The sequence below is a fragment of the Lissotriton helveticus genome, chromosome 2_1 (genome assembly GCF_964261635.1).
Source record: "Lissotriton helveticus chromosome 2_1, aLisHel1.1, whole genome shotgun sequence".
Taxonomy (NCBI): Eukaryota; Metazoa; Chordata; class Amphibia; order Caudata; family Salamandridae; genus Lissotriton; species Lissotriton helveticus.
The window spans coordinates 690221125-690247685 of record NC_136059.1 but is presented as its reverse complement, the minus strand read 5'-3'; the positions used below and the strand labels follow the sequence as shown (position 1 = coordinate 690247685).

Below are 26561 nucleotides of genomic sequence, written 5' to 3'. Positions count from 1 at the left end.
TAAGTGACTATGCAAAGCATGCCTCCAGCCCTGCCTTTGTAGCCTGGGTTTGCAGTTTTAAAACTGACAATTCGCCCTGGCAAACAAAAACTTTTGCCATGCCACACATTCCTTTTTAATACGTCTAAGTCACCAATAAAATAGGCCAAATGCCTAAAGGGTAGGGTAGGGTGCATGGTATTTAATTGGAAGAACATGTATAGTTTATGTTTTACATGTCCTGTCAGTGGAAAATCTCGAACATTGTTTTTCACTGTGACAATCTTAGCTCTCCCACCGGGAAGAACAGGGTTCCATTATAAAACTTAATAACGCTTAACTTCAGTTTGGGAGAAGCTAGTAAAAATGATTGAAGGGTTCATACTGATAAGTAACTTAAAATCACACTTAATGCTCAAGTCCAATTTTATATTACTGTTTTGAAAATGGCACATTTCTAAAGTTGTCATTTTCCTGCCTAAGCCAAGTGTACTTTTCTGCCAGGGCTCACTGTCACTGAGGCACTAAATGGCTCCTTGATTAGGCGTGAAGTGGCTCCCAGAGCTGAGGCAAAGGGAGAGAGATTAAGCTTCCTCTGACGTGATGGCCATCTGGCCTGTGCGCAGGAACTCAGTTAACTTAATAGAATGCCTAGCCTGTCACAGGGAGATGTAGCTCACACCTGGGCGTGCACTGTCTATTGTCCTGCTAAACAGTCAGGCACCAATCAAAGTGGAAGAGGAGTTGCCCACAGAACTGGATTTGAGTGACCACAAGGGAGGGTTTACTCATTATCATAGCCATACCTGTAGGTGGATACAGGGAGCTCTCCACAAACAAAGAGATGTCCTGCCATTTTGGTTTTAGTTCAAAATGGGCACAGAGGAATAGTTCACATTGAAACACACAGCACACCTAGTCACTCTCTTCGACCCACGCTCTATCAGGGTGGGCCTCAACTTACTCATAGGTACAGGTCAAGCGCACACAGACGGACAAGGTTAGTGCTTAACACTTTTGGTGCTGTTTTTATTTAAAAATTTCAAACATTCATGTCTCCAATTCCTCCATTTTTTTGTCATTTTGTTCATTAAAATATACTTTATTTTTATTAATTGGAGTGGGGGTTTTATTATGATAGTTTGTTTTTGTCTTTTTAACTGTTTTGGTACTTCTAATAGCTTTAAACATTGTCACAGGATAATCTTGTCTGTTATATGACATAGCTATTGGGGATGGGGGGAACTCAAGTTTAAATTACTAAAACCTTTATTGGACTTAACAAGGATAGTGACATTATTACTTGTGGTGAACTATCATCCCCCCAACTAATAATACACTTTCTCACAATCAGGAATTCATCTTTTAACAAAATGAAAATCTATGGGATTCTTTGAACTCCTGTCTAAAAGCAACATGTGAAAAGAATGAAACGCCTACCCCACACAAACTATCATTAAAATAAAAAGTTTAAAAAACGAAAGCGGTAGGGCCAGGCAACTCAGGAATATAAGGAACCGTGGTACGGTGAAACGTAAAATAGATTTTAAGGGCTTACAACTGTTCAGAGTAAGGTGGCTTAGAGCTTACTTACTATTACTTATTATGCTGAAAAAGGGCACTTTTCCAGTGCAAAATGCCCTTTACATGTCATCCTGTCCCAGCAGGTTTAATTCTTTCTTTATAATGTACATATCTAGCTGTCTACCTCCTTCAACTTGAATATAAGTCTTTCTGAATGTATGTTGTCTACTAAATATTGTTTCTTCCTCCGTGTTACTATTGATGCAGCCTTCTTAATTATTTGACTCATGTTTTTAGCCTGTGCTGTGCTTAGAAGCCGGGCACCAAGCATTTGTTTGCACATTAGAAATATTAAACAATATAATATACATACAAATGATAAAGAATTTGTTTCTGTCTGTGTATTTTTAAAAGGAAATATACTTAACGTAGGTCCCATTCTGAGTGACTTTCTGTGCTGTCAATCAAGAGTGACAGACAAGTATCACTTCATATTGATAGCTCGAAGGGCCAAAAAAATGAGATTTCCTTAAATAACTGCAGATGTGCACACATCTGTTTGCACTCTGGTGCTAATGTTTTCTCTTCAGATGAGTTATTGTATGTATATGGCTGCTTACAGTGCTAAAACATGACAAGCAATGCTTTTCGAGTGTGTGTTTATTGGTTAAGTACATATCAAAATATATTTGTTTTTTACATGACACGACATAAATATGTCTAAATCCTGATGTGGGTGTTTCTGCAGGCGCTGCTAATGCAGTCTTGTGCTTATGTAGAGCGATTCTGGAAGAATTGCAAGGACCTCTGGAGCACCTGCAAGCGGAGTGGGAGGAAGATCTGGGCATCCCTATCACCAACAGGGGGTGTTACTCTATCCTGGACAGAGTACCGAAGATATCCAGAAACGCCAGATTTAAATTGATTAACTATTATGTCCTTCATAGAGCATAACTCACTCCAGAGCGTATTAGTAGATATTTCATTGTGGTTGACGCATCCTGTGGGGAGGTAGGAGCTAACCTCTTGCACATGCTCTGATCCTGTCCCTCACTACACACTATTTGGGAGGAGGTCACACATACGTCACACGTACGATTGTGGCTGTCATTGAGAAAGAGATCCCCTGCTCCCCGGGCCACCGTCTCCTGTGGTGGTTTCCACATACTTCCAAAACCAAGGTCACAAGTAAATTTCAGGACCTAGCATTTCTGCTGGCCAAGCGTGAAATGAAGAAGAACTGGAAGTCAACTGGGAGACCTCGAGTGCAAGCATGGAGGAGGGCAATGAAGAAATGGGCGGCATGTGTGGGGAGGGTGCTCTTGAGGGAGGTCAGGCGAGGGATAAGCATTATAGATGTGGCCCGTGCTTGGGAGACCCTGGTGGACAGTTTTGTTGATCCAGACCCGACACCCCAATTGACTCATTTACGGGGTTCTCGGGCCAACTGCACATTTAGGCTTGCCACATCTGACACTACTTTCGGCGCTCCCTTCTCCTGTCCGCCCCTACACTGACAGGAACAGCACCAGCACTAGCCGTCAGACCTTACATGCCTCGCAAGTACAGTAGCTGGCAAAGCCTTATCGTATAGCATGTGTATGACCATATGACGACTCATGGGGAAGAAGGGTATGTTCCAATTGGGCATAGGGGATGCCTCACAGTTTGAAAGGAAGCATAACTACTGAATCTCTGTCATTGCACTATACCAAGGAACATGCTAATGCTTGTAGGTTGCATGATATGAGAGCTGTGAAATCCCAATAAAATCTGTTTTAAAAAAATGTATATGTATGTCTAAATACTGATAAATTTAACAAAAAATAAATAGGGATAGAGACAAATATAAATGTAAAAATGTATGTAATATGAAGCCACGAGCCCCATTTAGAAATGCCCCTCTAGTCCTGCCTAGTTTTCAAAAATATCTTGCTACCAAAATATGGGGTAGAACATTATGAAAGAGTTGTTGTAATGCATTATGGTACTCCAGCCACACATAGCATCTTCCACGTGCATTGTACAGCAGCATAGGTTATGCTATATTTTTCATTCGCCTACTGGATCAGTGATTTCCAAAGAAGGCATATGGCAGCTGGGTAACAGTTTGCCAAGAGTCGTGCCCTCGGAGCACAAAGCCACACCTGTCTCCCGGTGACCTACAATGGCCGTGCCAGTCAGGATGGCAGCCACTGTGGAAGTAAAAATGGCAGTAAAACCAATGGGACCTCTGCCAGGGCACACCTGTGTGTTCTCCACATGGCACAACGTCGGTTGGGTGCAGACCCATGCCATAAGCTGCATTATGAGAGCACAATGGGAAAGGCGTGGTTGTTCCGAATCAGACAGGAGATTTAACAAGCATATACGGATAAAAAGCAGGCTTTGCTCAAACTGATCTTTTGTTTTAATCTGAGATGCCATCGTGGTTAGAAATCGTTTCGGTGACCTAGACACAAAGGGACGACATAGCAGTTGGTTCCCCCCTTCTCTTCTAATTTAACCTGTTAACAACAGTGAGGGAAAGCCCATTCAGTCCAGGTGTTTTAGGTGGATTTCAATATGATGTCTCACTTCTCGTCCAGCTAACTCAAATTATTTAATATAAATAAGAAGGAAACCCCAAAGAACAAGTCTAACCGCGTTTGTCTGAATAACCTGTGACGTCACAGGCGCTCTTCATCACATTTCTACTGTCACAAATCAATCCTTCGCTTCGCTTAAGAGGCTCCGGTAACACCACAAATCAAATGTTTAGAAACTATAAACTTTTAATTAGGAAGGAAAAGCCAACACAACAAAGTAAGACAGTTATTTAGACCCCAATATGCGGTCGCACAATAACATTGGGATGACCAAGGTCTAGCATTTGTACACCCCACAACTAACCCCAGCTCTTTTGTGAGTTTACTCTGGCCTGGTGATCTATTTCTGACAGCAGTCCTCCCACAGACACAGAAGAAAAACTGAATGAATGAATGAATTCCACGTGGGCACCATTGTTTATTTTTTTTTGATCCATTTTAGGCATCCCTTACTTGGTGGATGGGGCAGGCAATCTAGGTGCTGGGAACAACGCCTTGAATAAAACCCCTCCCGAAGCATGAATAGTGGCGGCCCTATGGACCGCCATCGGGAAAGGCTTCACGAGGGGTCACTCAACTCTTCCTTACGCCACCATTAAATGAAACCGCGGAATCACAAGCTTGGTGGGATGGGCGTACCACCGATATACAATGGTTCTCCCTTTCTGCAGAGCTGTAAGTGATCTCCGAAATTATGAAGACCAAGAAAAGAGCAATTCTTCCAAGGGACTATTATTACCGCTGCTTTTGTTAGGTCTACACTAGTGGAAGAGTCAAACTGTGGAAACCTTACCCCTAATGCCCCAGCCAGAACTGCAGATATACTGTTTTTTTTCCGTGCTATTATTTTGGGTTGAAGATCAACTATGCTCCAATCTTCTAGGTGAATAGGCAGCCATCTTTATTTCGTCAGGTTTGCAAGATAATGAAAAGCTAGTGCAAGAGGAACTTTCCATTGACATACATTAGAGCGAAGCAATAGTTTTGAGGGTCACAACAAAACTGTAACATGCATTAAAGGTCATAACAGCTTCTGCGCTGGAAACAATCCAGAACAAAACAGAGGATTGTTTCCCGCGCAGAATCCCCGATTCATTCAGGATCTGCTCCCCCCTGATGGTTACCAACCCGAAAAACCTCAGTGGAGATGTCTCTTGCAGGCGCTCCGTTTACCTGCAATCCTCGATTCATTCAGGATCTGCTCCACCCTGAGGGCTACCACCCCGGAAACCCTTCGTGGAGACGTCTCTTGCAGGCGCTCCGTTTACCTTCAATCCAGCACACTCTAAACCAGACACCCTAGTCCTGAAGACGATCCCAACTGACGAGGATCGAAACACCGTCGACTTCGCAGCACAATACTAGGCACCCTCTCTTCTCTGGCTCAAAACAAAATCAGCAAATTGTCCTTCAAAGTCTCTTCAATCATTACCATTCTTTGAGCCATTCACTGTATAATATCTTCACAATTGTTCACCTTGCGCCTCCACCACTGTTCACCTTGTCACTTGCGTAGGCACGTTTTTTAGGTCTCGCCTGTCGATGCGCATGCGCATCGAGCAAGCGAGACTATAGGGGCTCATCCAGACTTTATCTAACTTGCAAGGAATCGTGGCGATTCCTTGCAGTGCCCGTGACTTTTAAGCTCAATGCGCATGTGCATTGAGCTTAAAAGCGCGTGCACATGCCCCCAGCTGCCTGCCTTGCCTACTCTCTCTCACAGCCTCCCCCAGCTCCGCCCCCTCACTACTTGATTGCACGGCCGCTAGGCCGTGCCTCCCCTACTCTCCTCCCCCCTCCTCCTCTCCTCCCCTGCCTGCCTGCCGCTAGGCCGTGCCTCCCCTACTCTCCTCCCCCCTCCTCCTCCTACTGCCGTGTCGCACCTCTCCCCTCTCCGCCCCCTCCCCTGCCAGCCGTGTTTGTTTATTTTACCCGCCGTGTCTCTGCTGCTTCCCCCTGTCCTGTCTCTCCTCCTCTCCCTCTCTATACCCTCCCCCTCCCCCCCACCACTCCCATCAAGTCCCTCTGGCCCTTCCCTCCTCCCCGGACCCCTCCTCCCCTGCCCCCTCCTCCCCTGCCCCCTCCACCCTTTTTGTTTTGTGCATGAAGACGCACACAGATTTATCATCGCCTCCTGTGGAGGAGAAGTTGCTGAACCTGTATTACTCCGCGGCTCTCCCGCCTCCTTTACAGTGCATGATGGGCTTCATGGGACACTAAACAGTGTGGCTGTAATCTCTCTCTGACACAGGTAACCTTTCCTTATCACTTGTAATTGTTTTTTTCCGCCTATGTCTTTCTGCCCGTGTTTTTAAATGTCGGGTTCACCCTACGGGAGTTCGTTAGTGCGGTTAATTATCTAAATTCCATCGGCACATCCACCCCGTCTGCACTCACTTTTATCAGCACGTCCTCCACTTCTGTCTCCCTCTCTATACCCTCCCCCTCCCCCCCACCACTCCCATCAAGTCCCTCTGGCCCTTCCCTCCTCCCCGGACCCCTCCTCCCCTGCCCCCTCCTCCCCTGCCCCCTCCACCCTTTTTGTTTTGTGCATGAAGACGCACACAGATTTATCATCGCCTCCTGTGGAGGAGAAGTTGCTGAACCTTTATTACTCCGCGGCTCTCCCGCCTCCTTTACAGTGCATGATGGGCTTCATGGGACACTAAACAGTGTGGCTGTAATCTCTCTCTGACACAGGTAACCTTTCCTTATCACTTGTAATTGTTTTTTTCCGCCTATGTCTTTCTGCCCGTGTTTTTAAATGTCGGGTTCACCCTACGGGAGTTCGTTAGTGCGGTTAATTATCTAAATTCCATCGGCACATCCACCCCGTCTGCACTCACTTTTATCAGCACGTCCTCCACTTCTGCACTCGACCCTTCAGGTAGGAGCCTCTTTAAACGTGTGCACGACATTGTTGTCATTTTATTAAATAAAAAATAAATGCCTGCATTGCATGTTTACTTTTTCAGAAACTGACTGGGGTCACCTACTGATATGGCAGGGATCTTACATTCCAACCCTCCAGAATTGGGTGGGAGGTTCAGGGCGCTTGCTTTTATTTCCTCCAACTTCGTCGTTTTACCCTGCTGCACCGAAAGAGGCATTCCTGGCCTTGTTATACCGGCCATCAATCACAGTGAGCCCCCACAATGCATTTCTTGCATTCAATGTGCTTTATAAACACAGCACGTTCACCTGACGGTTTTTAAAATAAACTAACAGTTTAGATTTCTGTTTTGCTTTTCTTTTTTTCCCAACATGGAATGCATTTTTAGGACGCATTTTCCTTGGTACTTAAAAACCGAAACATAAATCATTCCTGTTAGATTATATACAAAAATAAACTCCCATCAAGTGACAGCATTCTGTTCAAATGCATCTGTAACAACATTAGCTATAAAGTGCCCGTCCTATATCTCGCCTCCTTATACCGGCCATCAATCACAGTGAGCCCCTGCAAATGCATTCCATGAGTTTTCTAAACACAATTTGGAATGCAACAGGTATCGCATTTGTGAGTGTTTAGCTATTGGCATTCTAAATGACAATGCCTTTTATTTATGTTTTAAAAACCAAAACATAAATAAAAAGGCATTATCATTTACAAAGCCAACAGCTCAAACTCTGGTAAATGCGAGACCTATTGCATTGCAAATGCTTGTTTCACTTATACACACTTTAGCACCAAGTGCATTCAGGTTGTCATATGATTTCTCCTATACAGTGCTGCCTTATACTGTATAAACCTGTTTTTTTATCCTTGAAATACATGATGATTAACCACCTAAACTTTATTGAATCGAAGTCTCCTTTATTCCTCACTTGTAATGCTTGTTGCATACATGCTTAATTGTCTACGTTAATATTACCAGTTGGGATATTGTTTGTTATTCTACCTTGGTACCTGCTAGGGCCAGTCTGGCCTTGTCTATGACTTGTTCAAGTCTTACCTCGACCCGATTATTAAATATTTTCATATATGAACATGCAGATTTGCACTCTTGCATGTAGGCAAGGTCATGAATTTACAAATCTTTCAAACAGTATTTCTGGAAAACTGTGACAGATTCATTTTTGCAGGAGCATTCCTTGAGTAAATTAGTGAATCACATCTATGAGAAGGAAGCTCCAACTCTGTGCATACTCATCCAAGTGTGCATTCTAAAATGCCTCTGCATAAAGGCATTTGCAATCTTCACAGGGCAAGTTTTTTCATCAGTTGAAGAAATCCCATACACCTACACCAGTTTTGGGTGTGTTCACTTCCCATTCCCTACCTGGAAATTGATTTAATTCTGTTCTTATCAGGAGTACATCTATCTATGACTGTTTCCATGATGGTAATGGTTCATGGAGAAATGTGTGAATACCCACAAAGTTAATGGGTGTTCTGAAATAATCAAGGCCATCTCTATCCTGAAATGCCACCTGGACAGAAACATTCACGTGCATAATGTGAAACTGTGATGAGATAATGCTACACATGTTGAAAGTCATTCATCATTGGTGAATTACAACCAAATCAAGCCAATTGCATATGGAAGTCCATCAATTAATCAATCAGCATTTGTAGAGACTGGCACTTTCACCCCTGGGGGTATCTGGGCACTGGGGTGCGAGTTCTCCGTCGAAAAGCCAGGTCTTGAGGAAATGGCGGGAAGATGGAAGAAAAGAGCAGAAAGACAAAACAGAGAGCAGAAAAATGAGCGAGCAGAAAAGGCAAAACAGAGGGCAGAAAAAGGCAAAACAGAGCAGAAGAGTGCAAAACAGAAAACAAAAAAATTAGTAGAAACAGCCAAACAGAGGGCAGAAAAAAAGAGCAGAAGAGGGCAAAACAGAGGGCAGAAAACTGAGCAAAAAGGCAAAACAGAGCAGAAAAGGCAAAACAGCGGGCAGAAAAACAAGCAGAAAGGCAAAACAGAGCAGAAGATGGCAAAACAGAGAACAGAAAATGAGCAGAAGGCCAAACAGGAGGCAGAAAAGGCAAAACAGAGCAAAAGAGGGCAAAACAGAGGGCATACAAATGAGCAGAAAAGGCAAAATGGAGGACAGGAAAACAAGCAGTATAAGCAAAGCAGAGGGCAGAAAACGATCAGAAAAAGGCAAAATAGAGGGCAGAAAAAGGCAAAATATAGCAAGAAACGTGCAGAAGAGGCACAAACAGAGGGCAGGAGGTAGACAGGCAGCAGAGGGTAGCGGACTGCGGGCTAGCTGGACAGGAGAACTGTGGCCGGGGAACTGGCATGAGGACCTGAAGTTGAAATTACAGGTGTAAATGTGAATAGGGCCCTATTTTAATGTTCACCAACATGGTGTTGTGAGTTTACTTGACCTCAGGCATGTATGATATTCTACAGTACATGGAAGGTTTCAAATGTCACTCCAGTTGTGCTCATACTTTTTATGGTTTTACTACCTGGTCATGGTAATTTATTCCTGCATATTCTCAAGACTTTAGTTATTTTACTAAATTATAGTAAAGATGTTTTAGCCACTTCAATAACGCCTTCATAAATATGTGGACTGGTACTCAAGTAGTACTACTACATGTACCTTTCAATGCCTTTTTGAATGGATCCCAAAATATGTAGAATGGCACTATCCATGGAATATTTATATCAATTAGCACAAAAAGAGGACTCTGCACTTTACACTTTTACTACTAGGGAGTTGAACATTTCTCCTGATGTCCATACGTTTAAAGGCTGTACTAGCCGAGCAGCAAAACATGGTGCTTGCCTTATTTTAAAGCTATATGTTAATCAGACCCAGCTGCGACTAGATGCTCAGAAATCAAAGGCTACACTATTTGATTTCAGACTTTAGTTCTTTATATTTTTTTTGTATATTTAGCAACATTAGGAGAGATGTGAACTTATTTACAAGTACATTTAATAACCCTGCTGCCTTAACAAACTTGCTTAGCTCTCATCCTGATCAAATAAATCAAACAAATAAATCTTCCTAAAATGATTAAGGCAATAACAGTGTTTCTTCTCAGTTTTCATTCTTTTAATTCAGCAACACTGCGTGTCTTACTCAACCAGAGATACAGTGCTCCTCTGAAATGTAAAGCAACCTGTTTCAAACAACCCAGAAAGAAGTATATGTTTCAGAGTAAATCGGTATCTCATAGTCAGCCATAAATGACCTGCCCTCATTCATGACAGTGGTGCCCAGGTCGTTTGCGAAATTAGGAGCCGCAGGACTTGCTGTGGTATTCCGTCCAGGCTGCGGCAAGTGTTTCTTTTGATTATGGTCATGGATGTTCTCCTGGGTATCAATGTTAGTAGGTGCTGCAGGTGATTTGTGTGCGTGATTTTGTGTTTTCCCCGATGCAAAAACTTGAGAGTGAGTAAAACTGGGGCAGAACCAATGGATTAAAACTGGGCCCAAACAAATGTTGTGCCTAGTTTTACAATGGCACCCAGAATGAGGCAATATAGGTTGTTCCTTATGGATACATATGGGAACAAGTGTCTGAATGGATAGACACTTCGCGCCTAGCTCTTCCAGGCTCAGGGGCTATAAAGATAGCGAGGAGGCGACCGTCTGTGCGGTAAGGGGGACGGTGGCAGCTTCTCCCCACCCCGCTTGGCGCCATTCTTTGAGCATCCTGCTCGCAATTGTTTTATCCTGTTACAACTGTAAAATAGCTACTTTTTAAAAATCACTCGCTATACAGAAATAGCGTTTTATAAGGGGTGTGAATTGTATTATACTGTGACTGAATTGCTAGTTGCACGCTGCTAAAAACAATCACTTACCCACACACATTTGAGGGATCAGCTTCCGTGTTGCCTTTGCTGTGCCTGCCCGCCCAGTCCGACCCTCCAGCCAATCACGGGCGCGGAAGGCGGGGCAGAGCAAGGAACATCCGGGGAGGCGAGCGCTTCGCGCTCTAGCTCTTCCAGGCTCAGGGGCTATAAAGTAACTCGGCGTCAACGCGCAGTGTTGACGCGCAGTGTGGCGCCTCCTCCTGCGCCGAAGACGAGCCTAAGACCAGCCCGTCTGCGCCCGTCCGCGACAGGACGGGGCTAGGGGCAGGGGACCATGGCGGATTCTATGCACACTCTTGAGTCGCGTCCTCGGCATGGCCTTACTTATACCAGTCAATCCCTAGCTGCTTTAAATAGATACGCTGCTACCTTGTGCTCACATAAGGTATCTGGCACTTTGGAGGGACCGTTTTCTTGCATAAACTGTCATACTCAATTTACATGTAATGCTGTAGTTACACCTCGTCAGCCACAACTCTCTAATTATCAACAAATTGTGATTGACAGTTCTAATGACTCAACTCTGTCTTGCAAGAACCTATTGTGCAATGTTCGCTCCTTGGCTGCCCACGCCACTCAGGTCTGGGATTTGATAACATCAGAAAAGCCTCATCTGTGCTTTCTAACAGAGACGTGGCTGAAGCCCCACTCTGTTCCAGCCATTACTATGGGGATACCACAAGGATACAAATTAGTACGGGTGGACAGACCCATCAAAACAGGTGGGGGATTGGCTATTGTTTTTAAACAAGACATCGAGGTTGTGGTCACTGAGACCGTATGTAATTCACAAATGGAGCTTCTCATCTTTGCTGTAAACCCCAAATCGAAAAATACAACGAAGGGAGCACTAGCCTATCGACCCCCTGGCTCGCTTGGGAATTTTTCTCTCCAACTTGTTGAAATTCTGGCCCCACACATACAGATTGATTCTGATTTTCTCCTGGTAGGGGATTTTAATGTTCATAGTGAACTCTCTTCTTGTGTGGAGGCGCAGACTCTTTTGGCAGATCTAACCTCTCTAGGTCTACACCAAGCTAATCAGGGACCTACACACTTAGCTGGTCACACTTTGGACCTTGTGCTATATAATTCCACCTCTATAAAGTGTCTACCTCCCTGTCAAGTGGATTGGACGGATCACTTTATTATTGAGTTCTATACTCGACTCACTCATATGCCTAAGGGAGCACATAAAATACTGGCTGATGTCAGAAGACCCTGGAATAAACTAACGCCTGAGGGCTTCAGGGATAACTTTATTGAACCAAATTGGCCTGAATATGGAAACAATGTTAATGTGGCGCTTACCGCTTTCAATGAAGCGGTAGCTACTTCCATTAATTATGCTGTTCCTTTTAAAACATATAAACCCCGTCCTGCCCCAAGACAAGAAATCTGGTACACAGATGACCTAAGGCAATTAAAAATTACGGCACGGAAATCAGAAAAACTATGGAGAGCCACTCATAAGGCTGAGGATAAGGTCCTTTATAGGACTGCACAGAAAAATTACCATAAAGCAATTTGTTCTGCTCGTAAACACCACATAGCAGACCAAATAACAGCTGCAGGTAAAAACGTGAAAGTCCTTTATCAGATCCTACAGACCTTTGTTAAACCTGCAGCCTGTGAAACTGAGGACATTGAGTCCCAGGTACTTTGCAACAATATCTCGCGGTTTTTTGTAAGGAAAATAGAGGGCATTTATGCAAAGATCCTGGCCTCAAATTCCTCCTCCAACATCTCGAGTACTGTGAATAGTAGGGTTCCACCTTATCCCTGCACAACAGAAGTTAATGCTAATAAACTTGTTGAATTCCCCCCTATATCTATTGAGGAAATTGATACTCTAATCAACCAGACCAAGAGCGGTTGCCCGTCAGATACTGTTCCAGCCCGGATCATGTCCCTTCTAAGGGAAGACCTAGGAGTAGGGATTCAACAGGTACTTAATTTATCTTTAGCATCAGGTGTTGTTCCCCTTAACTGGAAGCGTGCCTTGGTGAGGCCTCTACGTAAGAACAGCTCCATTCCATGGACGGACCTCACGAACCTGAGACCCATCTCTCTTCTCCCTTTCTTAGGGAAGTTGGCCGAGAAATTTGTTAATCGGCACCTATCCAACTTCATTGAGAGTGTAGGGGGACTAGATCCCTCTCAATCGGGTTTCAGGCCTAGGCACAGCACCGAGACCGCCTTGCTGTCCGTCACTGACAATCTTCGTATGCTTCAGGATAAGGGGTACTCCGTTATCCTGGTGCTATTAGATTTGTCAGCGGCGTTTGACACGGTGTCACACGAGATCATGACCGCCAGACTAGTTAACATCGGTCTGGGTGGCAAGGCGCTAGTTTGGCTGAGGAGCTTTTTTAGCAAGCGCACTCAGAGAGTAATACTGGGTCCCTACCAGTCAGAGGAGGTGGAGATCTCAAAGGGGGTGCCACAGGGCTCCTGCTTGAGCCCTACATTATTTAATATCTACGTGGCACCCCTAGCTAACATCGTGAGATCCCACGGGTTTATCCCTGTATCGTATGCAGACGATACACAACTCCTCTTTCCTTTTAAAATCTTGACTCCTGAAGTGCGCCACTCCTTTGCTCAAGGGATGAAAGAGGTAGCACACTGGATGGCAGCAAATCTCCTTCAGTGCAACGTCTCCAAGACGGAGGTGATGCTCTTCGGGGAAGCAAAACAACTATGGACTCCGGACTGGTGGCCCTGTGATCTTGGCCCAGTCCCAGAGCCAAAAACGGTAGTGAAAGATCTGGGAGTCAAACTGGATCAGGAGCTTACTTTAAAACATCACGCTACTTCTGTAGTGGGCTCCTGTTTTCATGTTATTGGCCTTCTCCGTAGGGTGTTTCCCATGCTACCCGATTCCACCAGAAGAACTTTAGTTCAGTCACTCGTGCTGAGTAGACTGGACTATTGCAATGGTCTGCTGCTATCCGCCAACGAAGGGGTCATCGCTAGACTTCAAGTTGTGCAGAACACGGCTGCCCGTCTTGTTCTAAATGCCCCGGCCAGAACCCCCTCAAAACCCCTTCTAAAAAAACTCCATTGGCTTACCATAAAACAGAGAGTGCTGTTTAAAACTTGCTGCACTATCCATAAGTGCCTGTCTGGTAGTGGCCCGGAGGTCTTAACAGGGAAATCTACTCCATATATTCCCGTAAGAACTCTGAGATCAGGAGACCATGAACTACTATGTGTCCCCAGATTCTGGAAAACACGACAAGGTGGTAGAGCTCTGTCAGTGGCCGGCCCGAAACTCTGGAACGAACTCCCCTTGGAAATCAGAGCTTGCAGGGAACATCTTCCTTTTAGGAAAAAACTAAAAACTTTTTTATTCAACTATTGACATCTGTAGTAGGTTATGTAGACATGACAGGGCTATTTGCTTTCTGATGTTGCCAATGGCGCGGAGATACTCCCCAGGGAGTCGATTCCCAGCGCGGTATAAGCTTGCAAATAAATAAATAAATAAATAGAGATGTACAACACCTGCAGTTCAAGTCTGGATTGGGTGTCTTAGATGGAGTCATAAAAGATTTTCAACGAACCTCTGCAAATGAATGACACTGGCACATCACAATCAGTATTCACGCACTCCTCAAATTATAGGCCTGAAGCATGTACCAAACTTTCATAACTTAATGATAAAATGATTGAAATGTTGCTGGCCTATCATTCTAAAACTGGTCGGTGTCATAACTGATCACAGCAGAAAAAGTCCAAATTCTCAAAGGCTGAATTGTTGTAAACTGTGTAGGAAGGTAGAAAGGATCTCACAGTATCCGATTTGCTATGGATGTTATCCTTGGAAGGCCTAACCCAGGAACTGCATATTTATGAGTGGTAACATTGTAGGGAGAGCACTCCCATCAAAAACGTGAAATGTCAGCCAGGAAGTAGAGAACCAGTGTGTGTCCCTTCCCTGGAGGTAACCTTCTTTTGTATCCTCTCGATTGGAAGGCTTGTATCCTTCCACTGCATACATTAGGGGAACTTTTATCTATTGCTTTCAGAAATCAATGGTTTTGCACATTCTGTTTGCTCTTTCCACCTCTCCTTGTTCTGCTTCAACCTTACCTTCTGTCTCTGCCCCTAACACTCTTTATTCTACTCCACCAGCCCGTGGCTCATCCATTGCTTCCTTCTGCCAATGATCCAAGCCTCTGCCCTTTTTTCTAATACTCACACAACCCTGGCTTCTCTGTTGCTCATCCCAACCTATTCAAAGCTGCTCTTCAGTAGCGTTAACCAGAGGCATTTGAAGACAAGGGCAAAGTGGGCTATGGTCAAGGGCCTCAACTTTCACAGAACCCCCTCACATACATTTTTGGAAAGTGCCAGACTGTCTATATTCTTTAAAATAGCATGTTTGTTTACTTACTACATTTTTTAAGACAGAGCAGAGCACACTGCCCGGCCAGCTATCCCCTGCCTGAGAGAGGAGGGGGTTAAAGAAACCTATGTGTTTGATCTGCTTATATTCAGCAAGTGCTCTAACCATTTTAAATACATTGCACTGTATGGGCAAATGGTGATTATACAGTAGCTACAAAACACATAGTGGCAGGGCTCGAGTCAGGGTACCACGCGGGTGGACGGCGTCCCCCCACTTATTTTACCGGGGGACGCCATCCCCCCTGCCAAACAGCTGGACTTCACTCTTTGGCCTCTCTGGGACGAGGAGCTCGGCACCTTTCGTGACGTCACTTCTGGTTGTGACGTCACTTCCGGTGACAGCATCCCCCCACTTCTTTTTTTTACGACTTGTGCCCTGCAGAGTGGGTAGAAGGCTTGGTTTGAGCACAAGTCTTTCTGTTTTTCTGGCGGGTAGGCCACGTGCCAATGTGCAGTGCAGTATTATATGCTTCCTCCATAACTGCACTATTGACATAAAGCATCTGCTGGGCTGGTGCTATCACAGCCTACTGCCAACTGACTCAAAGTCCCTTACAGAGCAGCGACTAAAGATCAGCAGTCAAAAAGAGCTCCATCCATCTGCACAGAGGCCCAAACTGTGAAACACGAGTCGACTGAACCGCATGCACCAAAGGAAGTGTTATTAAATTCTGAGTTCAGGCATAGGCGGAACTAGAGCCAAATTTCGGGGGGGGGGGCTAAGAAAAAAATTTGAGGAGGGTGCTGAATCTTTAAGCAATAGTCAGAGTGGAGCAGCAGGGGCTCTTAGAAAGGGTGAGACAAAAACAATTCTTCATTATATGCGAATTGTCTTTTGAAGACCTGTGAAGTGCTCGGGTGCGGCTGTGCGTGTGCCCGGGAAGCGTCTCATCCCGGGCTGCCACACACGACGGGGGGGCTGTAGCCCTTTGAGTCCAATGGGTGTTGGGCGCCTGAGTTCAGGGATACCACATTCCATATGTTCATCTTGCCGTTATGGGAAGATATGCAGGTAAACATGTCACAAAGCATTCCCCATGTTATCCTATGGGCAAGATAGCCTTTCAATAGTGAAAAACGAAATTGGCAGTATTTCACTATCAAGACATGTTATCCACACTAGTAACACCAAACAAAAACCGGGACGTCTGCTCACCCTACCTTTGACCTTTCAGGCCCGAAAATAGAACCCCCAGAGCCCCCTTTCGAGGCCCTCCAAAAAAAACGGGGGAGCTCAACCCCCCCCCACTTAAAGCCCTGATGGTAGTACTGATTTTCCTGAGTGATATGCAATCTCTAGGCACTAGAAAACACGTGGTGCAACGTTGTATAACACAGTTCTTCTGGAGCCGATACCCGCAGTACAGAGGAAGAAAATCCCTGCGACCACCCCCAGCCCACCTCCGAGGAAGAACTAAAGCGGCACAAATAAGCGGTAGCCGAAAACAAATTGAGAACAGGCATTAGAGGCACTTTTTCACTTAGAAAATAATTAATGTATGGAATGGTTGACCAGGCAGCGCGGCCGAGATAAAGACACGGGCCAATCAAGAAACAATTGGACACTCTGTCGAGGGAAATGGAGTCCTGGAAAAGGGACAAGCTTCGGTGAACCCCAAAAGCCTCTCCGCGCTCCCAGGCATCCTTTTGAGCCGGTCGTCAATGTGGTTTTCGAGGGGAGGTTGTTACTCGATCCCGGTTTCCTGCTCACGGGCAAAATAATATCTCAGCCTTAGGTGAGCGGGAAAGAACAGAGCTCGCTAGTCAGCCCATCTGTACGGACTTTTAACAGCCTGCAGGGGTCGGCACGGCCTGGGTTTCATCGCACGTGAAAGGTCCCCTTTTACACCTTGCCAGGGGTGAGGTTCAAGAATGCCAGCGAAGTACAGCGTTCTGGGAGCCGCTTAAACATTCACATTCGTATCACCTTAGAGGTGAACGCGCGCAGCACGAAGAGAATCTGAAAAAGGTCCTTTTCACAGCCTTTTGAAGTATTCCACACAAAATGAACCACTTGCAATGCAATTTGATCGTCTTGTCTACTGAGTAAAAGTGTCCATGACATAAAGTTAATATGAGCTCAAAAGGGGATGTGGAAGCTAAGATGTTTCCCCACAGCTAAAAAAATATATACCTCCAGTAAATAAAACGTTATCAAGTACAAATGTATTGTTGAGAAGCATGGTGTGTAAGCACATAATGATTACTTAAGTGTAACTGCTTGCGCACGTGAATACTTTTTTGAAGCTGTGAACTTCCCAGCTACTCAGGAGTACTCCTAAAATTCCCTGTGAATTCTAAAAAAAAATCATATGTTTACGCCAATGTATTATTTTATGGATCAGGCCCTCTGTTTGCACAGAGAAGCCCCCCCGAACCCCACCAGCCACATAGCCTCCTCCATCTCTATAGGCTCGACTTGACATTGACGAACATTGCACCCAAAAATTTGCCGCTCTTGTGGCCAGATTTTGCAGTACTAATTCAGGTGCTAGTACAGAAATCTATCAAATCTGTGTATGGGTAGATAGATAGATAAATAGATAGATAGATAGATAGATAGATAGATAGATAGATAGATAGATAGATAGATAGATAGATAGATAGATAGATAGATAGATAGATAGATAGATAGATAGATAGATAGATAGATAGATAGATCTAGATATAGATATAGTTATATAGTATTGAAATCATTACAGAAATTTCCAATTGTCTATGAGCATCTCAAGTAAAGTCGTTTTTTACAAGATGCAAAAATATGCCAATTTCCACATGTCTTTACTCCTCCCAAGCGCTGTCCGTTAGCACTTAAAAACGATCCCTATGACAATAGTGTGCTTAACAAGTGAAAACATTACTGGATCTTTTCCCAAGGACTAGGTGTGAGGATGAAATGTGTTGGCCAGGTCTCAATGGCTGGTGTGGCCAGTAGCAGAGCAGGTGCTTGGCTTCGAATCGAGTTGGTGCTACAGATGTGCTGCGCGGCCTGAGACGAATGAGTGTGATGGCTCTGAATTAGTTCAGCATCTGCATGTCAGTGTTTGTGCTAGAAGAGAGAATGCTCAAGTAAATGACAGGTGTTAGATGGTACGTATGGTACGTCACTCATCAATCAATCAATCAATCAATCAATCAGGGAGTTTATAAACCTCGCTACTCACCCAAGAGGGTCTCATGGCGCTGTGGGGGGGGGGGGGGGGGGGTTGCAATGTTATTGTTTATTCCATGTATTTCAATTCATTTCCTCTCCTTAGTTAGATAGGCGTCCCATGAGGGTCCATTTGTTTCAGAGAGCTTGAATAATATAAAACATTAACATGATATATAGCCACAAGTGAATTTGTCTTTATTTGGGGTTATGCTGGTTGCTGAGCCAAGTAAAGTTGAGGCACTCGGTTCTCACAATTTTTATGCTTATAAGATAACTTCAACTACTTTGGTTCTCTCTACACACCTTATATTGTGGAGAAGCGTGGCTCAATGGTTAGAGCGGCAGACCCTGATGCAGAGGTCTGGCCCAGGGCCAGGGTTCAATTCCCGCCTCGGAGGCTCTTGGACTCAATCTCCCCCGACCTGATAATTCGTGCCTAGTCTAATCATGGGTCCCACTCTGTGACTCTGGGCAATAGCTTGCTTAATCTCCACAACGGCCCAAGCAGCGCTTGGATGCCTGGCGTCACCTTGGGGGTGCCCAGGAGTGGACATTAAACATGGAAAAGCCAGGAAGGGTTCCACAGCGGTATGAGTGCAGTGCTGGGACGCCCCGTCGCGTGGGCAGCAGTGCGCTTTAAAATACAATACATGTACATATTTGTTTTCCTATAGAATCTAAAGTCAGACAAGTCCCCCCCCCCCCACTCCGGTTCACACTGGCACCAGCCCACTACAAAAAAGGCCTTCCTGATGAGAACTAGGGAAAATGTCGCTTCTGATGGTGAGGCTATAGAAAAGAGTTTGCATAGAAGTACCACAAGGATTGTATTTTAGCATCTATGCATTGAGATATTTGAGCTTCCCTGGCTCCCCATTCACAAGCGCAGCCCACTTAAACTTCTCACACACACATACAAATGTTACACAACATTGGACCAGCATACCTGAACAGTTGTATATTCTTTCACCAGCCTACCGGAAACCTGCACTCTGCCTCACACTAACACCTGCAACCCACATCAATTAAAGCAGATTAAGAGGTTGCCCGTTCTCTTACATCACACCCATAACATGGAATGACCTACCTCAACACATCAGAGCCTCCTCTGAAGTTCTTGTGTTCCGCAAAAAGCTGAAAACATGGCTCTTCAAATGGGTCCTCAGGGACTGCACGTCCTCACACCGGTTCCAGCTCCAGGATATCCTCATGGGTGATTAGTACACCACACAAATCTCTGTAACATGACATGCATATTTGTAGCAAGATCACTGTGCTGAAAAATATGAGCCTTAATGTGGGTGCTAAGGTAGTATTTTGGTAGGTTAAGGGACAGAGCATTTTAGTTTGATGTGGTACTCGCTGAATTTGTTTTGAGCTGCATAACATCATATGTGTTGTTTTTTGCATAAGTAGAGTCTCAGATGTGGTTGGTGCTTTGTATAGTGGATACATCACTATCATATCTGTGGCCAGTCACCTGGTAACCTAAATTGGAGCACACAGCGCTGCAACTACGCACCCCTTTGTGGAATATGATAATTTCGCGTTACCACTACTGTTGCTCTTGCTGTGGTGGAGATGTGTAAAGCTGGATCACAAGGCTGATTGCTTCTTCCGGCTGGCTTGCCCTAGAAGGTGCATGTACGCAAAACAGAGAAACCTTTAGTGAGAACTTTGTCGCTGTTAAGGCAGTGAGCCGGGGGCATAGAGAAATAGCAGATTGCAAAGTATGCAGTGAATATGAAGATGGATCTCTGCATTATACACACTCTTTGTGGATCCTAAGCAGAGACTTTTAAGGCATGGGCAAAGTGGGCAATTGCAACGGCTCCCATCTTCCTAGGGCCACCCCAGGGAAAGTAAACTTTATCTCTCTCTAGTTCACCTCTGCCTAATTCTATATCTGAGCCTCTCTTCTTTTCTGTGCCTACCTCTACCCTGTCTCTCTTTGCCCAGCATCAGCTTAAGGATTTGTGGGGTACTGTGAACGATATATTTCAACAGTTCTTTTGCTACAATTATCACAAACGTGGATGATAACATTTAAAGTTGTTATAAAAAGGGACCCCTAAAATACATCTTGCCCGTTTCCCCAAAGCTTATTAAGACAACACTGATCCCAGGAGGAGTCTACGTTACAGTAGGGACCCCATGAAGATGTTGACTGATGAACAGCCAAATGTGCCCCTAGCTTGAAGTTTATGGAATGCATGGGAAGAATCCCAGTAGATCTATCAAGCGCCATCCTCCTGATGACGGCAAGGAGAGGTACAGACAGAGGCATAAAATGAGCCTTTTGTTACCATACCCTTGAGTAACTGGGAATTCGAACATCTGCCGGCCCATTGCAGTAGAATACCATCTTCACCTATATGTTAATGGTTACAGTTGAGAACAAACTAAGGGGCACATTATGATGGAGGATTTTCCGCATCCTCCGAAATCCTCTGCGGACCCACCAAAGACCCACCACCACATTAGGATGGCTGGTGGGTCCTGGTTTAAGTCCGCTGCTTTTCCGCCGCGGTTGGCTTACAACCGCGGCGGAAAAGGCCTAATATGGTGGCGGTGTCTCTCAGACACCGCCAGCCATATTAGGATGTCTGAATTGCAATGCCTTTACACGGCGGCATGTCCGCCGTGCATACGGATTCTTGTTTGGGGGCCCGTTGCGGGCCCCCAGGGGTGAAGGGGGGGTTGGGGGTGCACATGGGGGTACCTATGGTACCCCCCTGCATTTGCGTGCACAGAGCGGCAGGCACCGCGCGGTGCCTGCCGCTTTGTGCATGCAAATGCACAGCTTTCATTTTTACCATTGCGGTGGATGCAGCTTGAAGCCGCACCCGCCGCAATGGTAAAAATAGAGGATGTGACCGCCAGGGTGGCGGTCACATCCTAATTGCACAGGAGGGAACTCCGCAGGCAATGCGGAGGTTCCCTCCTACTCTATGGTGGCGGACGGACTCAGGTCCGTCCGCCATCATAATCGGCCCCTTAGATGGGTCCTCCTTTCAAATACCACATTATGCCCAATTTATTCCTGAAGTCAGATAGATTCAGCCTTTGCTCATGTACAGGCTTGTGCCAATCCCTAGCACCCCTTGGCATGGGCTAGGGGAAACAGTTACAAATTCATTCATAGGCCCATAACTCATTCTTTCCTCCTAATAGACTCCATGGATCCTGACAATGAATACCATGTTATTATTTTAAAAGCAATTAAATGTTGAAGGCTGTGCTTGGGGCAGATAATGCCCACAGCAGCACAGAAAATTTGGAAAATAATTCCAAGCAGTCTTAGTAAAACAACTACAGACTGAGAAAAGCAAACAGTGATGGTTGAAATGCTGAATTTATCATAGCCGTGAGCAAGTACTCTGTTCTGCTCACAGAACAGACAGAAACCAACCATATGCAAGTCAGTCTTGGTCACGTCCCAAAGAAACATTCCAGCCTAAACTGCTAGGCCCTATTTTGGCTATATGGAAATACAGTGATGCCAGACTTCTTTCTGTCTTGTTGGGCCTCTTCAGTGACATGCAGCTTGACTCTCTCACCACAAGATAAGGAATATGTTTATTAGTTTCCCACTGAGAACTTAGAAACCGAGAGTCCTCTCATTTTTGCCCTTTAACATGTTTGCCAAATGATTAAACAGTTCTTGGACATGGTAGCATTGCAGAAGCAGAGGAGAGACACAGAAAGCACAACTACTTGCTTAGGATTTCTAAAATTGTGGTTCACAAAAGCTTGATGATTGAGCAAGAGTTACAAATGCCCCCTGTGAAACGTCGAGAAAAATACATTTCTGGGGTTAGTGAACTCTGCCATAGACTGAGAAAACTACCATAAATTACTTTCTGAATAATTCTTTAGGTCAGTATAGATCAGGACAATGGAATTAACATGTTCATGGAAGCTAGCACCTTTTATGAACTTCGTTTTGTCATATATAATAATTTGGAGTAACTAAAACAGATAAACATCTTAGAATAGGCAATTCAACGTTCTATACCACACTCTACAGCTCCCCATGCATTAATGCATAAGTTAGGTTGTCTTGCTAGACGTTGGATGTAGCTGAACGCCTGGGTTCCTGAATTAAATTCACAATGACCTCTCACCTTTGCAGTGCTAAGCATCCTTGGAGCAATTTAACAGCACCCTGACATGCTTTTGCTACTACACATTTTTCTCTGATCCGAATAAATCCTTCTGCATCTTGTCAACATTCATGGATTGCACCCAGTAGAGGGTCCTTGAAGACCACTGTGAGATATTTCGTTCATAGATGGAATAGAGATAAACAACTCTTGACAATGCAAAATCTGGATACTTAGAAAGCCTTATGACTGCTCCTCAACCTCACCCCTATTTCTTGCCTGCTCTACCAACAGTTTACTCTCTCCACTGAGCTTGTTCTAATGATCAAGTACGATAATCTTACTCGTAAGTTTTCTAATACGATTCGTTCACAAACCAATATATTTCTCACTCTCTCCTCCAAAGTTAGCCTTTGCCTCCCTTCTCCTTTCCAAACATTCCCTCTTATCGGCCACCTACTAACAATGCTTACAAGCTGCAATGTTAATACAGCTCACAAGAAATTACAGAAGGCCCATCTCCTTCTAAGAACCGTCCATTATTTCAGCTGCCTTTCTTCTCTAAAACACTGGAATGCTTTCCTTCAACCGCCTTCCTTTCTGTCTCTTCTCCAAAAACCTGCTCAACCTTCCCGAATCTGGCTTTCCGGCCAGTCCGCAGAAACAGGTCTCATACATGTTCCCAACTTCAACTACCTATTATCTGACATGCTGTATCAGCTATATTAAATACAACCAACCATGCCACTCTTCTATATTTCCTCAACACCCTCACCTAAAGCATCACTGTCTCTGCCCGCAAATGGTCTTGTCTTGTCTCACAAATCTCTTGTTGGTAATTTACTGGCATTCCATGCTATATTCACCCATCACTTTACCAGTTGGTGTCTCTCAAGGTCCAGTGTTGGATCCACTGTTTTCTCTATATACCGCCTCTCTTAGTGACATTTTTCCTTCTTCGGAATTCTCATACCACCTCAGTGCTGATGTCTCAACCCATTTGTTCATATCTGACTTTCTTTCAGCTATTTTTCATTGGATGGTGTCGCAATCCTAAATGCAAAACTCCTCAAAGACAGAAGTCTTGTATATCCCCTTCTCTACTGCACCTGTTGCTTTGCCTTATCCCATACACTTTCCCACATTCACTCTGATCTGTGTGCCGTCTACCAGGATTTTGTGTTCTGTCCAGTTCTACCATGCAAATGGAAAAAAATTTTGCCTGCACATTGACTCAGTTTCAAGATGCAACCATATGCAATATGTTCTCTCACATCCCTTAGCATGTGATCAAACAAAGCACTAACGAATTCCCATGAAATCAGTGACCTGAATTCAGTACTTGCTTCCGCTATAGTACAGTTGTAGGCAGGGCAGGCTTGGGTTTTAAAAATACAATAAAAGTACTTGCCTGCAGCTCCGCTCCTTCTGCTGGCCCCCTCGTTGCTCCTCTCATCCCAGAAGTGGTTGAGCTTCACTGCACAAGGTCCCCACCCAATCCAGAAGCTGCATTCAAGCTATACCTAGCATGAGAGCAGTGCCTGGATTGGCCTGAGCAGGCTGGTTTAACGCTCACTCAGGCACAGGGATCATGCAGCTTTTCTCCATGTCTGTTTGGCTGACCTAAAACTGCTGGTGAAACTGACATGTGCACTTATAAGTGCCTACCACTACTCCGTACTGCTGACGTGACGCTCGTCAGCATGGCCCTGCCCCCTTCCTAACCTCGTCTCGGCTGATAATAAGTAAGAAAAATAAAATGATTATGAAATGGTTTTATTATCATTTTAGTTTTCAGTGGGGTGACGGTCCATAGCGGAGGAGCCCCCCCCCCGGGCTGAATTACATCAACTGTCTGCTAAAGGGTCTTCCTGAACTCTCCCTAGCCCCTACAAGAACAGAGTACGTTCTTCCAAGGACTCATATATTGCTTCCAATCTCGCGAGCTCTTTGATAACAAATCAGAGCCCTATAACATTTTCATGTGCTTCTCTTTAAAGCTGTTTGCGGCCAGTCCCCCACCTTTTTATCATTATAATCCGATACAATATGTCCGTCCTGGTCTCACCCAAAATGATATGTGCTTCATCGAGATGTATGACCTTCTCCCTAAAAGTCCCCCTTCTTTGGAACTTCCTTCCTTTCAATCATCAAGGCCAGCCCCTCAAATGAGGATGTCAAATGGTCTTTATAAACCACCTTTGGTACCTCATGATAACACTTAATTTTGTCCCTCTAGCCATCCAACACGGTATGTATATAACTGTTAGTAAATAAATATTTTTTAACTTTTATTAGCATCACTGTCAATCATTTCAGGATGGTTTCATTTACTTTCACCCGAAATGTAAATCAATGATGTGCTAATCAACCCTCCATCTGATGACTATGTACTGCTGCTGTTCTTTTGTAAAACATCTCTGTTGGAAATGTTGTGGCTGCGAATAAATAATGACATATTTCTGTGGCTCTTCAAAGCCAAACGTGGGATGCGCACCCTTTTATGTCCATGCTCTTTTCACCATCCGCTCACGCACTCTGTGCCCTATTGACAGACTCTGCAATTAGCACTGGATCCGGAAATGGCAGTCTTTTATACCTCCTTAATGCACTTGTGTCACAGGCCTTCTGACCTCTCTCTATTACTCTTTTATACATCCAGTTCACAGCATTAAATAACAAGCCTGAACCAAATCTAGCCTGTCTAAATTAAAGCTTGTCTGTCACAAGTGTAGTAGTCGTAGCATGAAAGGGCAAAAAAGGTAGTCAGTGACAGATATCCGCAAAGCAAAAGGAGCTATCCAAAAGTCAGGCATCAAAGCAAAAACACTCAGGGCTCATTTGCAATATTTTGACGCACAGCAGCGCAGCAATCCTTCCTGCTGCGCTGCGTGCGGAAGGTGCCATATCTCCAAAATACAGCGCATTCCTGTCCTTTTTCCCCCCGTGCTGGCACACAATGGGCTGCCATGCGCCAACGCAGGCACCCTTGCGCCATGGTGTGAGGGTGTCTGCGTTGAAGGGGTGATTGTTTTAGTGTAGAAAAGGCCACTGTCATGCACAAAAGGAACCAAGAGAGGTCTTTTCCTCTTTATGTGTGTGCTGCTGGATGCAGCACACACAGAAAAAGAAAAACTAGGAGAAATAAAGATATTTCCCTCGTTGCCTCTCCTGTATGGCTCCCCTAGGGAGTATGAATCTGACGCATTCACAGATTTACAAAACCTTGTGAATCTGGGAGTGCGTCAGGTTCCATGAACGTTGCAAAGGCACATCCACAGCAACACCCATGGAACGCCCCTTTCACGCACTGTACATATTACAAAGGCCATGAAAAGCAACACAGGGCGGCTTTGCGTGGCCTTGTAAATATGGGCCAGCACACTGCACAGCGAGTGTGTCAAAAAATCTGCTGCTCAATGTGCTTGTAAATAAGCCCATCAGTGCTTGATGCTGATATCAGTTGTGACCGGCAAGTCACTGGTTAAACCATTTCATCTTTCTGGGGGGAAATAAACTGAAAATGACTAGGCTGGATAACAGAAACACCTATTATTTACAGTATTTACAAGTAGCAAAGAGTTGGCTTGTTAAGACCTTTATGAAAGCAGGTTACCATTAAAAAATGACCACAGAAAAAACAATATCATCAACCTCCCCTCCACTAAGATTTGGCAAATGATGGTGATGGGCACAGGACTTTCAACAAGTGTGATGGAGTGATTTGTCCAAGATGATGGTGGAATTGCCATGGATCATGCAAACAGGTCAAGTGAAGTTTGTGTTCTTCAAATCATGTCTCCTAGCTCGGCATGTTTTAACTTAAGCTCCAATCAAAAGAAAAGTCAGCATTGGTGTCCAGAGGGTTAGTCCTATATGTGAAGCACATTACTTACTTTCTCAGAATTCACAAAAAATTTCAGGCGTACTCACATCCAAAAACATTTACTCATGTGCGAATGTCCATAGTTTCAAGTAAACATAAATGTAACACTTAACATTTTTTTAT

The 26561-nt window shown here is 44.6% G+C and overlaps 1 protein-coding gene across 3 annotated transcripts in view; it reads left to right on the top strand.

Moving 5' to 3' along the window:
• The window catches only part of MCTP1 (multiple C2 and transmembrane domain containing 1), a 2466151-nt gene that overhangs the window by 2062382 nt on the left and 377208 nt on the right, over positions 1 to 26561 (top strand). The gene's annotated exons all lie outside the window — the stretch shown is intronic.